Below are 10,580 nucleotides of genomic sequence, written 5' to 3'. Positions count from 1 at the left end.
TAGCCCTTTCCTTAGTAACACAAATAGATTTGTTTTCTTAAGTGAGTGTTCTGTCTGCCTTTTAAAAAAATATGTATTTTTAGTTGTTGATGGACCTTTATTTTATTCATTTATTTATGTGTGGTGTTGAGAATCAAACCCTGTGCCTCACACATGCTAGGCATGTGTGCTTCCACTGAGCCACAACCCCAGCCCTTGTCTGTCTTTTGGTCTTATTCCTGGCTTCTGTTGCATTTGGCCTTGTGACCTGATGGTAGTTTTGGTGGCCATGCCACAGCTGGCAAGGCTGTTGTTATTTTAATGCCTTTAAATAGTCTGTTTGAACCGCAACCCTTGGATACGAAAAATCAACATTATACAAGATAATGGGTCCTAATGATGTGGGTTGTTAGGTGGTTAGCTGAATTACAGAGGGTCTTATTACCAGGCAAGAGTTTGGACAGACATTAATCACATGCTGGAATAATTGGGATCCTGCTCAGAATGCGATGTACTCCAGTGACCCAAATTGTAAAAGGATACTCCCCTTTCTAAGAGAGCACCCTGGACTTGAGGACAAAAATTTGCAGACAGACTTAATGAGCAAAATTTCCATAGAAATTGTTAAGTATTGTCATACACAGTTGTAGAACACGGGCTCCTGTTTATTCTAATCAGGCATTTAGCTGTCTGTAAAAATGCCTGAAAACGAAATCCAAAGAGAGATGAGACTGTTATCATGTTTTTTTGCTAATATCTTTGATGAAGGAGATGTTGATGCATAGGTGGTGGATAGTAAGGATTAGTTCTGCTGTTTGTTCAAAGAAGTGAGAATTCTATATGAGGCAAACAATTATGTTAGATGAGGGCAGAATTTTATGGACTGTAAAGAGTTTATGTGCAAATACTTTGGAAGAAATAGAATTCAGACAACTTGAATCCAGCTTTGTGGCCTCATAATCAATCCCCCCCTACCCCAACCATTCTTCAAAAAGTCGCTTCCTGCTGAGTATAAATTGGCTCTGTTAGGGGGCAATATTTTCTTATTGATGTAATTGTGAAGATTTTCAATGTTTTCTAAAAATGCATCTAATTAAATGTATATGCCATATTAAAAACTTCAGAGGAATTAATTACAAATGTTTGCATGTCTTAATAAAAATGAGACTTTACATAGAGTTAACAAAGAAAAAGTAAAATTAAATCATACATTTCATCTGCAAATAATTTTTGAATGCCTGCTCTCTGCTGGGCATCATGGCAATGGGGGAATTCTGAAGTGAACAAGACATGTAACCCCTGCTCTTTTGGAACTTAGAGCAACCTGATTAATATACTCAAAGTTGTATTGTTTCCTCAAGGCAATAAAATTTTACTCCTCTCAGGTCCTCCATATAAGGTTGTTTGGGGGCTGGTCTTTGTGTTAGTGAGATTTTTGTTGCTGTGACCAAAATACCCAACATGAACAATTTAGAAGAGGGTAAGCTTATTTTGGTTTATGGTTCCAGAGGTTTAGTCCATGGGCAGCTGAATCCATGGCTCTGGGCCCAAGGAAGGCAGGATATTTTGGCAGAAAGTGATGGCTGAGGAGCACTGCTCCCTTCATGGCTGGTCAGAAAATTGGGTGGGGGCCCACAGCCAAGAGGAACACTTCCAGGGCACACCCCCAAGTCATCCAAGTCGTCCTGCTGAGCTTTACCTGCCTACAGTTATCATTCAGTTAATTCAAATCAGGATGGACTGATTAGGTTATAGTTCTCATAATCCAGTCATTTCATCTCCAAGCATTCCTGCATTAACACAGGAGCTCTTGGAGGACACCTTATATCCAAACCATAAGAGTCTATGAGCATATTTTAAGATAAAATTCAGTTAGAACTAACCAAATCCTTGGTTTCTTCACTGGTTCTCCTGAGTCCATAAGTAGCCTAACTCCTATTTTCAAGGTTTTAATTTTTCCATTGTCTTTTCAGCTTTTAACATGCTTTTCTGGAGAAGATTAAAAAAAATAATTGGGATGATTCTGGAGGCATACAATTCCTGATTTATCATATACATAAGGTGAATAAGGCAATGTACTTTTTCAACATATTTGGAACATTTCTTCAGTTGATATTTTATCAGCTAAAGTCTATATCAAACATTTTAATGACTTAACAAAATTGCTGTAAAATTATGTATAAATTTGATAGTGCAACATAACTTGATAATTGGGTTCTTCTTGAGTAAGAAATACTTCTTTCTTTTATCTTAATTAGGATGAATAAGATTTAATCTTATCCCTTTTAAGCTAGAGCAACAAAACTAAGAAAAATCCAGCTTCCTTCAGCTTCCACAAATGGTTCTTAGACAGAGGTCTGACCTGAAAGTAGGTCTACCTCTCAGGCACTTAATGATAGTTTAATCAAGAAGGAGCTACTAGATGATCTTGATGGTCTTTGATAAACTACTAATAGGCAGAAATGTTTTCTTAAAAGGTTTAGGTTTCAGCTGCACAAAGAAATTTTTACAACTCTCTTTCAGAAAATTTGAGCTCAGATGCAATACTAACTTGTCTTTGCCCAAAGCTTTCTTAGTTTGAAGGCCCTAGATTTTTTTGGACATATGGCATATGATTTCAATGTCAATAGTTGTGGAATACATTTTAGTTTTTCTGAAACAATTAATAGCATATGCTTGTTTTTATCTTAACAAATTGAGCCTAACATCCATCACCTTACATAGTTACCATTTTTTTGTGTGTGGTCAGGATACTTAAAATATACTCTTAGCAAATTTCAACTGTACAAAATATTATTATTAACTGTACTTAATATGCTTTACATAAAATTTCTAGAACTTATAATTGAAAGTTTGTGCCCTTTGACTGAAATCACCAGTTTCCCCTGCCCCAGCCTATGACAATCACTGCTATACCGTCTGTTCCTGTGAGTTTCAGTTCTTTTAGATTCTTCATAGAAGTGAAACCACACAATATTTGTCTTTTTTTTTTTTTTTTTTTTTGATCTGGCTTTTTTCACTTAATCTATTGTCCTTTAGGTTCATGTATGTTGCTGTAATGATATGATTTCCTTGATTATGATAACAATTTCACTATGGATGTGTATATCAAAACATCACATTGTATAATGTGATATGTGTGACTTTTATTTGTCAGTTATACCTTATAAAAAGCTGAGAGTAAATAAGAAAAAAAAGCTTGAATTTAGAAATGCTCAGGATTTTCTCTAATGGTTATTCTCTGTTCTTTGTTCTAGATTTCAGGGCGCTTGCCTGTGAGTTTCTCAATTAGGACACTTCTGCAGACTTTATAAATGCAAAAAAAATCCTAATCATATTTTGGAATTTTAATTTAATGTGATAGCTACTACTGATAAGGGCGTATAACATGTTTTGAGTAATGTTCAACCATAGGAATGGGATCCTAATTAGAATAAGTTACACTCCATGTATATAGAATATGTAAAAAGACATTCTAATGTCATGTATATCCAAAAAGAACAAAAAATTATGTCATATCGTGTTCATCTTCTTAAACACCTCTAATATCTCTCTATTGCCTTTAGAGTGGAATCCAAACTCCTTCTCAATATCTGACCTTATCACACCCACTTGCTTTCTAAGATCCAGAACATTTACTTGTCAGCCTTATAATCATCCATTTTTTTCCCCTTTGCCTTTATCTAAAATCTAGTTCCCTCTGTGACTTCTGCTCTACTGGGTTGTTTCTCATCATCAAGGTTTCCATTTAAATACCACCTGTTAAGAGAAGACATTTCTCATCTTGTAACCCAGGTAGCTTCTTCCCTTTTCTTGGTATTCTTTGACTCAACATTTCATTTATTTCATTCATAGCATTTCTTGACTATTTGGTTTTGAAAATTTGATTTCCTCATTTTCAGATGCCTTGCCCAATAGTCTCATTTCTTTCTTGTTTATCTTGATTTGTTCAGTTCCTGGCATATGCTTATCATATAGTAGATACTCAATAAACAGAAGATGAATGAATAAGCTTGGACTGAACCATAGTCCAAGATCACCTGGACATTATGCTGTTTCCTCTTGTGTCTAGTGAACATGTAAGCTTATTTCTACTAACTCTCCTACTTGCTCCATCTGTTGTACATGAGGCTGGTAGCAAAGAAAGTGAAAGTGTGGTGGTAGTCATTGATGTCTTTATAGTCTGGATCTATCATTAATTTGCTAATAATTCCCAAATCTGGGTCTCCACCACATTCTGAATCTTATTTCCAGTCCTTATTTTTAACAGCAGTTCGACATCTTTTGACTGAGCTTCAGGTGCCTCAAACACAACTTGTACAAAATTGAATTAATCAGATTCTTTCTTTCTATGTTTCTCATTTCAACCAATAGCACTTTCATGTAATCATTGATCTAAGAAACCTGAGTATCTTCCACTAAGACTTTTTCTTATCTCCAAATCAGTCACTAAAACCTACCAGTTTGATCCTCTGTGTATTCTGTGACTCAGAGCCCTGCTTTCTTTTCCTACCATCTCTGCCTTAGCTTAGGCCACAGTCTTCTACTTGTTACTGCAGCAGCCTCCTCATTGGTCTTCCTGCTTCTGGTCAGGCCAGCTCCAGGACAACCCCAGGTGTCCATTAAAATGTACATAAGATCCTGTCTAACTCAAGCCTCCCCATGACTATTCTGAGGAAGTTCAAATCCTTTGAGAGATTGAGACAGCCAGGGAAGAACACTGCACTTACTTATGCATGGACTGTGAGGGATTTCTGGGACAAGAATATGAAGAACAAAACCTGGTATGTCACTTGTTCACTCAATGAGAAAGCAGTGCCTGATGCTTCTTTACTTCTGGGCTCTGTGCTTGTTCTGGAATATCCAGAATGGACAAATATCTTCCTCTTCTTTTTTTTTCCCCCCTTATCTTGGCCCCTTCTTTACATCTTCTATAGACCCCTTAAACAGTCCTTGTCTATGTGTACGTGTGCATATTTATTCCTATAAGGTCCTACCATGTGTGATTCTAGTTGTTTGGGTTCCAAATGCAGCCTGGATGACAGAAGTTGATCATTGTTTCTAGATGTGTGCTTCTGACTCCTAACACCTGCAGTAAAGACTGATTTGTGTCGTCATTGTTAAGTCTTGTAACTAAATGCAAAGAAGTTTTTGCATTTTGATAGTCTCTAGTTTGTCCTTTTGCTCACTGCCACTGTCTCCACCATTGCCAATAATAACAAATACTTGCTGAGAAATGGAGAATTGAAAAATACTAGTGGACTGTGATAATCAACTATCCGGGTCATTACCAGCCTGTTTTAAATTAGACGGATTAGAATGGAGTAGAGTAGATCAAAAATGTCAGTATTTCTCATGTGTACTCTGTGGAGGAATAATTTCCTGTGAATTTTGTTTTTGTTAAATACATGTATAAATTGCTGTTGCACAACCAGTATTTTGTGCCCCTTTTTATGGGAACACAAATGTGCTGCATCTTCCACATAGAAGATGGGTGGCCATGCTGCTAATGAAATGTGTGCAAAAGTGAATAGTCTACTTCTAGGTCTGTCCTATAAAAACTTTGACTCAAATAACTTGTGACTCAAGTTATTTGCTATGGTAGTAGGCCTATTCTATATGTTAGAAAACTGTGATCCAAAAATTCAAAAGCCTTTGTATTATCACATTTAATTTTCATGACCTGTGAAGCAACTACTATTACTTATTCATGTTTTATAGATTCTGAAGCTGAGATACAGAAATGTTAAGTTACTTGCTCATGGCCACACACCTAGAACTTAGGGACATAGAATTTGAATCCAGACCATGGGGTCTATAAAGTTTGGGTTTTACTTATTGGTCGACTGATTGATTGATTGTTGGTACCAGGGATTGAACTCTGGGGCACTCAACCACTGAGCCACATCCCCAGCCCTATTTTATATTTTATTAGAGACAGGGTCTCACCTCACTTTTTTTTGAGACTGGCTTTGAACTCTAACCCTCCTGTCTCAGCTTCCCAAGCCGCTGGGATTACAGGTGTGCACTACCACACCTGGCTCAAAGCTTGTTTTTCTTTTTTCTTTTCTTTTTTTTAATATTTATTTTTTTACCTTTAGGTGGACACAATATCTTTATTCTATTTGTATGTGGTGCTGAGAATTGAACCCAGTGCTTCACGCATGCTAGGCGAGCATGCTACCACTTGAGCCACATCCCCAACCCAAAGCTTGGGTTTTTCCGTGAAGATATTTTGCTCTCTCATGATGATTGCTGGGTCTTAGGCATTTTCACAGTCAACACCACTAGCTTTTTTCACACCTGAGGTGACTAGAACTCAGTCACAACTGTGTTTTTACATTATTGTGAATCTGTTTTTATAAACAAGGTCTTTATAGACAATGAAAATACTATTATGAAATATGACTCTACAGGCTTCAAAGTGTCATGTTGGGGATTAGTAGTGTTATTCCCAGGGTTTCAAAATGAGTCTGGCTGCCAAAAATCCCTTTCCCTGTTTAGGAAAGGACAAAGGGGGGTATAGTCCCATTTATAGGGGCATAAGGGTAATTTCTAACAGATGGCTCGTGATTTACTATCTTGAAGAAACATTTATCTGTGGCTCAGTAGCTAGACTTCATCAAGCCAGAGATGATGAAAGTGTTTATGAGGAAGGGACTTGCCAGTTCAATTATTATTTCAAGGGAATGGCCAACAGGAAAATTATGCCATTATAGTTGTTAGAAGCTAAATTCCAATAGTGTCTTTGTGGACAGATTGATTGTTTTAAAGCAGTTTATTCAATTTCCCTTATATCTTCCTAATAACTCATCTCAAGAAGGGTGTGTGTGTGTGTGTGTGTGTGTGTGAAGGTACTAAGAATTGAACCCAGGGGCTCTCTAACACTGAGCTATATCCCTGGTCCTTTTTATTGTGAGATAGGATTTCGCTAAATTGCCAGGGCTGTCCTTGAACTTAACATCCTCCTGCCTCAGCCTCCCAAGTTACTGGGGATATAGGTGTGTGCCTACTCTACCCATCAAGTTTTGGTCTTTGATATGTTAAAAACAAACACAACAACAACAAAATAAAAAGAAAGAAGAAGAAAGTTCTGTTACTCAGGAGTAAGTTAAGAGGGGAGCAGTCTGATGGTGGATGCCGTTGTCTGGACTCCATGGAAGAAGGGCTCTTTTTCATCTACTTTAAATATGCATGCTCTGGTACTTTTCTCTCATGATCGCTAAGAACATAGTATTGTGTGTTTCCTCAAGATTTCTGTGAGGCAAGAATGGGGGATGGTTTTCTTCCTTTGTCTGAGGAGAGTGTGGGGTGTCCCTTCTGCCTTGTTGCCTAGCTGGTGAGACACCTTCTCTGAGAACAACCCCCCATGTTGGCGCCCACCCACATCACCATCTTTTCTCCTGCAGCAGTTTGCTGGGGGTGGTGGTGGTGTGGGTGTAGCCTTCCCCAGGCATAGGCAGTAACAGTGTGGGTTGTCCAGGGAGGATTTAGGAACAATAATTAGCTGACTAAAAGTTGGTATAATGGTATAACCATAGTGTTTTTATGTTTCTACACCATGCCAGTGATAAAATACTCCTCCTCCCCAGAGAGAATCACTCCTCTTGCTTACCTAGTGCCCTTAGTCCCCACCACTGTCCCATTGGTCAGGTTTATATCAAGGTGTTACCGGCCTATTAGGACTTAATGACAAGTGCATACACTAGGTTTGTCCATGGTATGGAGACTATTGTCTCATTTTCATTAAAGAGAACACACACGTGTTACACACACACACACACACACACACACACTCCATTACATATACACATTCATGATAAAAAGATCAGGAAAACATGTCTATGCCAGAGTGTTGACAGAGCTATCTCTGATAGTGGGAGTACAGCTACATTTCACCTTTTCTCCAAGTGTTGTTTGGAAAAAAGAAAAAAAGAGAATCTCAACATTTTTGTGGTAGCAAAATTGTGACTCTTTTCATCTGCATGTCGTTAGCCATGTGCCTCTCCACCAGCAGCTGCTTGCAAACTATTTCTCTGTAGTCACACCTTGTGGGGTAAGCAAGCACCCAGGTCAGTGCCAAGTAAAAGCTGGCCTCCTCTGCTCAGGCCTCTCCAGATTCGCATTAGAACATGAGAACAATTAGAACATGAGAACACTGGCAAGTCCCTTCCTCAGTTCTTGTGAGAACTGGAAGTGCTGTGATGTCTGTCAGTATTTGGTGGGACCTGGCCTGTAGTAGGGGTTCTGTAAACAGCTGCTGTTGTTACTCTTCTAGGCACCATAGAGTTAGCTGCTCCCCCTCTGATGTCTCTCTGCTCTCCGTGCTCATAGCCTTCCATTTCCCCACTTACTAAATAGCCCCCTGATCCTCCTTCCTCCAATTTCTCAGCCCCAGGAGCATATTTCTGATCTTGTGATTCTGAAACTCATACATTAAGCCTGAGTGACCTCCTTAGGCATTTAAGGCTGATATGAAGAGGCTGTCTCTTTACTCCTACATTTTCCCCTGTGCCAGTCAAGTTCAACTATTTATTCATTGTGCTGATCTGAAAATTGGACCTAAAACCCTTATATTTTTCCAGGCCTGTGTGAAGGTTGAGTGAGGTATAAAGTTTGTATGTGTTGTGAACTGTGATGTATGTGATGGTTCTGGTAGTGCTATGTTTATACTTCTTAGGAGTGTGATAACAAATGACCACAAACCTGGTGGCTTAAAACCACAGAAATTATTCAGCCAGAATTCTAGAGGGGGTTGCCCCTACTAGAAGAAAATGTAGGCCAGCATGTCAGCTCAGGAACTGATATCCTCAACAAGACTCCTAAAGCTCAAGAAGAAAAAAAAATCAATAAATGGGATGGCATCAAACTAAAAAGCTTCTTCACAGCAAAGAAAATAATCAAGAGCATGAAGAGAGAGCATACAGAATAGAAGAAAATCTTTGCCACTTGTAACTGGTTTAATGCCATCCCATTTATTGATTTTTGATTTTACTTATTATGCTTTAGGAATCTTGTTAAGGAAGTCAGTTCCTGAGCTGATATGTTGAAGTGAAGGAAGAGTCTACAGAATGGGAGAAAATCTTTGTTATCTGCTCCTCAGATAGGGTGTTAATTTCCAGGATATACAAAGATGTTAAAAAAAAAATACCTCCCAAACAAACAAACAAAAACCAAAAAACAATCCATTTGATGAATGGGTAAAGGAACTAAGCAGACACTTCTCAAAAGAAAAAACTATGAATAGTCAATAAATATATGAAAAATAGTTCAACATCTCTAATAATTAGACAAATGCAAATTAAAACTACACAGATTTTACCTCACTCCAACCAGAATGGCAATTATCAAATAAAAGTAACAATAAATGTTTATGAGGATGTGGGGAAAAGAGTATGCTCATACATTCTTAGTAGGACTGCAAATTGGTGCAACCACTCTGGAAAGCAGTATGGAGATGCCTCAAAAAACTAGGAATGGAACCACCATTTTGACCCAGTTATCCCACTCCTCTGTATATATCCAAAGGATTTAAAATTGGCATACTACAGTGTTGCAGCCACATCAACATTTATAACAGCACAGTTTACAATAGATAAGCTATGGAGCCAACCTGGGTACCTTTCAACTTGGCCATAAAAAAGAATGACTTTAAGACATTTGCTGGTAAATGGGTGGATCTGGAGACTATCATGCTAATTGAAATAAGCCAATCCCCAAAAAACCAAGGGTAGACTTTTTCTCTGATATGTGGAAATTAACCCACAATAAGCTGGGGAAGGTAAAATTAGAAGTTCAGTGAATTAGACAAAGGGGAATGAAGGGAAGTGAAGGGGGATGGGAAATGAAAAGATGGTGTAATGAATCAAACATAACTTACCTATGTACATGTATGAATATGCCACAATGAATGTCACCACTGTGTATATCCTCAAGATTGGGGCCCTAATGAGAATAAGATATATTCCATGCTTGTGTAATTGTATCAAAATGGATACTACTGTATAACTAAAAAGAAACAATAAAACAACAACAACAAAACCAAAAAAACGAATCCAAAGTTCTGGAGGGTGGAAGTCTGAAATAAAGATGTCAGCAGTGCCACATTCCCTCCAGAGGCTGTAGGAAGAATCAATTCCTTGTCACTTCCAGCTTCTGGTAGCTATTGGCATTCCTTGGTGTTCCTTGGCTAGAGGCCACACTCACTCCTCTCTTTGCCTCTGTCCACACAGAGCCATCTATATTTTTCTGGCTTGTGGCTATATCACTCCAGTCTCTGCCTCCATCTTCAAATTGCTTCATCTTCTGTGTGTGTCTGCTTGGGTTTTTGTTCTCTTCATGTCAACTCTCCCTCAGCCTTTCTCTTACAAGGATTCTGGCTGTCAGTGGATTTGTACCTAGTTTAATAGTCCAATATTACCTCATTTTGAAATCCTTAATTATATCTACAAAGACCTTTTTTTTTCTCTCTCTAAAAACCATCACATTCACAGGTTTTGAGTAGAGGTATCTATTGGGGAAGGTGGAGAATACTGTTCTGTCCAATACACACTTTTTTCCCCTGAATTTTATCCTTTTACTCCTCAGGAAAACTTTATATG

Source organism: Marmota flaviventris, chromosome 1, assembly GCF_047511675.1.
Source record: "Marmota flaviventris isolate mMarFla1 chromosome 1, mMarFla1.hap1, whole genome shotgun sequence".
Taxonomy (NCBI): Eukaryota; Metazoa; Chordata; class Mammalia; order Rodentia; family Sciuridae; genus Marmota; species Marmota flaviventris.
Note: the sequence above shows the minus strand (reverse complement) of the source record.